The sequence below is a fragment of the Nothoprocta perdicaria genome, unplaced genomic scaffold, assembly GCF_003342845.1.
Source record: "Nothoprocta perdicaria isolate Ctin4 unplaced genomic scaffold, notPer1 scaffold_2, whole genome shotgun sequence".
In the NCBI taxonomy this organism is placed as follows: domain Eukaryota; kingdom Metazoa; phylum Chordata; class Aves; order Tinamiformes; family Tinamidae; genus Nothoprocta; species Nothoprocta perdicaria.
Genome location: NW_020455204.1, coordinates 8204744 through 8210253, shown reverse-complemented (window position 1 = coordinate 8210253; position 5510 = coordinate 8204744).

Here is a 5510-nt window from a genome sequence, read left to right as displayed (position 1 = left end):
GGGGAGCGCGTGGGGAGCCGCGCGCGCGGAGGACGGAGGGGAGGCGGCCGCTCCGCTCCGCCCTGCGCTGCGTTGCGGGCGAAAACGGGAGAAACGGGGACGCGCCGAGCGGTGGCGGCCGCCCGCGGGCTGGAAAAATCAGTTTGTGGGAGCGAGTCTGCCTGTCAMTACAGCTGGGCAGATAAGGAATGCCCAGCTCCGGTACCAGGAAAGCAGAATATTTTGGAATATGGATTTGGAAATAAATGCTTTTTTTTTTTTATTTTATTTTTTTTTTTTCTCTCCGTTGTTTAGGAAAGCTGCTGGAGTCTTGCCTTCATGCAAGTGTGCTCCCCTGCATGGGCCTCTGCAGCACTCTAGATGTGTTTTGGTTTTGGCTGAATAAAAATTAYGGGATGATATTTATTTATATTTTACTGGAAAAGCATGAGATAAAACCACAAATCACATACATTTCACACGCAGTTTTACTAACTACTTGGTGTAGGTCAAATTCAGACCTGGGCAGAGGCTTGGCCCACACAACTTGCTTTGATCAAAGGACGACTTTTATTTATCCGCTTAGATCACAGCCAGACACCTGCCTCAGGAGGAGGGACTCAACCCATCTGTCAAGGCCCAGCATAAATAGGGCCTTTTCCTGATAAAAAAGAACCTCATGGATGGTTTTTGCAATTCACGAGGGGTACACACCATAATTACATGGCTGCAGCAAATTCCCTGGCAATTCCCTGTCAATTTGCTGTCAATAGACATGCCAGTAAATGTGCATCTCCCCCAAATCACGAGTCCTGCTGGACTCCATGCATGACAAATAGCATTGCCACTTAAACCCAGCTTAAAATACATTTTTGAAAGGCTGTCTGAAATTTTCTCTGCTGTGAGATCCTTGGCAGGTGCAATTTGCTGCTCCTGTCCCTCGGCAACAGAAAAGTTACCCCCTGGAGTACATAAGATGCTAAAACAATGTGGACAAGTGCCCATAGATACTTCCATCTCTACAAGTAATTTTTTCTTTTACAATTCCTGTTTTCATAAGCCTCTGGTAAACTAAATTTTTTTTTCCCCATTTCATTATGCAACAGACACTGTTCACTCAGATGCCATCCCCACATAGGAGGCTACATTAACTACTGTATTTTGTAAGAGTCCCTGTCCACTTGCAATGTGCTGGAGGAGAAGCCCGGTAACATTTCTCTGTCCTCTCTCCCTTCCTCCCAGGATCTGCAGGAAAAAACAACTGTCCCTCAACTGTCCCTTGTAATTCTTTATTCTCTTTGGAAGAGCTCCATCCCTTCACCTCTACAGTAAATAAAATGTGTATTGCTAAGGCAGTTTCCATGTTCACACAACTTTCTTCCCTTTTTGGGGGGGAGGAGGGCAGGGTAGGTACAGGTTAGGAAAGGCTTTTGCATCTTTTTTAAGCTCCCTTTGCTCTGCTGTGAGACAGACACTCCAGRGTATGCTCTGTATTTAAGGAATCTGGTATTTGCCTCTGGATCATCGCTTGTTCAGGATGTGCACAGTTGGATGAAGAAAAGCCAGCAAGGTCAGGGCCCAGCTAAGCCCTAAACTCTTCCATGTGAACCAGCATGCCACAACCACACTTCAAAGATTAAACAGTGGTTTAGGTTGAACCTCCCCTTTAAGTGGAATGTAGATTTTTAAATATGCTGAAGCTCTCATGCAGCTAATAGCAGTTTCTTAGCATTAAGATTATTGACAATACCTTTTGACAGAAAGAAGGATAGAAACTGCCCTTTTTAAACATAGCAGGAATATTGGAGATTCCATAAAAAAAAACTACACAAGTTAATTCAGCTGGAGAAAAGGCCTTGCAATGACAACTGAAGTGTTGAGCTAGTAAAGTAATGCTGAGAAATGACTCAATTTTGAGTATGTTCATGGAGMAAAAATAATTATATACTAAATAAATCCACAGATTAGACTAAGCTATGATGAGTGACATAACCAGAAATAATGTTTGGAAAATGAGGACCAGATTTGTCTATTTTAAGGACAGGCACTTTAAACTTACAGCCACTACCAAGCAGAGTTATAGATTCTCATCTTCTGTTGCCTTCAAACTGAGAATTATAGGACTTTTTAAAATTATGTACTTTAGTTAAATGAGGTAATATGCAAATCACAGGCTGAGTTGTGATACACTGTTCTTAGTAAAGGAGTATAGGAAGAAGATAGGAAGAAGCAAATACCAGGAAGATAGCAGGACCACAATGAAAATGTACATTACCTGTGTTTGATGTGTTTGAAATCACAGGCTCCTTAGTTGCCTTTTACTGAATTTTGGCATCTTTTTTAAGTCCTGGAGTTTTAAAAATATTGTAATGCTTTTGTTTGTTTATTTGTTTCCCTTTAATTTCCCTGTTTCCCTGTCTGTTCCTAGTGTTCTAGGACAATGCATCAGCTAAAGAAATTAAAAAATACATTTCATTTGCATGGAAAGAATTGATGGCAGTTTTCAAGCTAGTACTGACAAATTTGGGAGTTTAAAGAAGTGCTATTAAGTTTATGAGGGATGTTTGCTAGTACTCTGTTGGGAAGATCTTACATTTACAGGAGGCAGAATAAAAACCTTAGTAGAAAGTATAATATTCTTACAGCTGATAAGACCTGCCTTACTGAATGCAATGGGTCACAACTGTCCTGTGTGACTCTTTCTTCAATCTTCAGAAATTAGGTTCAGTGTTTGAGGTGGAAGTTCACAATTTCTTCAACTCAGATGTGTATTTGGCCTTGGAAATGAGAGATTTACTCTCTTTTTTAAAACAGAAATTTAGGAGTTTCTCACACTTAGGAGTTTCTCAGAAGTTTCTCAGACTTCTAAGTTTCTCAGAAATTAGGAGTTTCTCAGAATTTAACCAGAATAGTTTTCCCTTATTTACATATTCCACTGAGTAAGACTATTTTCAAATCCAGAGTTCATTGTCATGTGTTATGTGTTCTGGCTTAATTAAGTAATTAGAGTTAATGTYGTGCTCATAGTGCTCAGAAATAATTATCATTTGTAGTTTGGAGATATCCCATGCTATGAGAAAGGCTTTTAAGCAAGTCATTAGCTGTCAGTAGCTTTCTTCAGGCCTTTCATGTGGCCCTTAAATAAGCTGCCCCTCTCTTCCCTTTTGCAGTATAAATAAAATCTGCTTTTCTTTTTAAAACCAGTGTATCCAGAAGCCTCCTTCATAACAGCCATGCTAACAAATCTAGGATAACACCATGATTYCTGCGTGATCTTATTACTTCATTTTTCATACCTGAAAATCAGAACTTAGATTTGGACTTCATTATTCTAAGAATGTAGTTCAGCTGTAGTTGCTGAGCTAGATTGGGATTACTAAGATCTTTAAAATCAAAATATCAAGGCAGTAAGAGTCAGTTAGGATTATGTAGTATTGCCCTTTTTTTTTTGAAAATTAAAAAAAAAAGGAAAGGCAGCATTAGCAGATTTTAGTCCATGCTGTTCTTCCTTGACATTGTGATGGCCCAGAGGAACTGGGARATTTTGTCAGGGAGTTCTAGTGCAAATAAAACAGATAAATGCCACCTAAGGCTGCTGGCATGGCTCCTGTTCCACAGCCTGTGGCTTATCATGGATATTCCTGTAAAAGGGAAAAAATTTATCTGACCAGCTAAGTCTATTGTCCTGATACAGACTATTAAACCCAACTGAAATTTGTCCCATTGCAAATGGTTCTTTCAGTTACTTAAAATTTTGAAGCTGCATATTTCCTTCCTTTTTTTTTTTTTTTTCCTCTTTTTAACCATAAGCCAACCTACCTGCCACTCTGGTAGCTTCCCAGCGTAAGACATATTCCCTTGAAAGTGACTGCATTTCTAGAAAGGGAAAATGAGGACTGAAATCTTGAAGTTGTCACAGACTTGACAAAAAAAAATCTAGATTTTTTCTGTAACATTGTTAGTATATGTGAAATAGTTTTAATATATGTGAAATTTTCCTTTCTCATACATTACGAGAAAACAGTTGTCCAAGTTTTGTACTGCAGCAGAAGTGAAAATTAATACTGCAACTGCTGATACCTTTTCAAAGAGGTGTGAAAAAGATATTTCATTGTCAAACTTTTTCTTTTTTTTTTTTCCATTTCATAAAGTATTGCAGGAATTGAAGTCTGTTTCATTAATTTCCAACGGTCACAACTTTTTAACCAATACCTTTTAAGTTTAGTATGGAAAATATAGGAAATTTCTGAATACATTTTCTAAATAGCTACATATGAAATTAAAAATGGTTCAGGGAAGCAACCATTTTAGCTCATAAAAGTCTACAGTTTACCCATAAGGAGACACTGCATGCAGTTGCTGATGATTATGAAACAGTGCAATGTTCAAAGAAGCAAAAACACATGCAACTGGATCTCACTTTCTTTACATTCTTTAACTCTCTTGATTAGCATTTGTTGGTTTTATTTGCCAATTTTTTAAACTCTTATGCACATATCTAAACAAAATCTTATGCTACCTATTCTAAAAGCAGAGCAGATAATGTGCTGTGAAATTCTTCTTGAAGCCGTTAAATTTTGTTTCCTAAATTACATGTTGCTTCATTGTTACTCTCCAACTTATAAATCTGTCATGTTAGTTTCTTTAATCTTCTAAGATAAATATGTTTCCAAAACAAACTTATTTCAATTATTTGGCTTTTTATTTTCTAACATTGTAAATACTCTGAGTGAAAGTCCTGACAATTTCCTTTACTGGTTTAACAGAAACCACCAAAACTTTTGTTGGCCTTTCATGGAATGAAAACTAAGAGATACAAATTCTAAAGGCCAGAACATGTTATGTGTATAGGAATGCCTTACAAGAAGATTTTCAGTCCTTCCTGGCTGAGCTACAGCAGATGTTTCAGAAAAGTATTTCATTCATGAACTGTTAAACAATCTGATCTATTTGTGGCTAACCTACACTTAGTAAGCCAGTAAAGTATACCCAATGTGCACATCTATTTTATCAATATCTCGTAGCAAGATAAAAAGAATTATTTGACTCCCACTTGCTGTTGCTTTGCTTAAATTATGGTGTTTTGTCCTTAAGTGTTTTGTACCCTATTGCTCTAGCTTAAAAATAGATCACAAAATAGGCTCACTAGTGCAAACAAGCTGTCACGTTTTCATTACAGCATGTGTTTGAACTGTACAAGACAGTGTCAATTTATAGTGTCTGTCTTTTATGATTATGAAAGACACTTCTTTCTTGAGGCAAGGCTTTTTAATAAAAGAAACCTTGAAACCCTCTTGTGGATGTTTAGACCCACAGAACACACCTCATTATATATCAYGTAATTCAGCCTCTGGGCTGATTTATAGAAATCCATGAAGGTGGCCCTGTCAGTTTACCAACTTGGTTRTTTAGTTACCAACTGCAGCAACTGAGTGTATAAATAATGCCCCAGTTCCCTAACCAACACCCCAAAAATAACCCAAACAAAAAAGAAATGTATCCAAATGCAGCATAACAATGAGAGGTTTTAT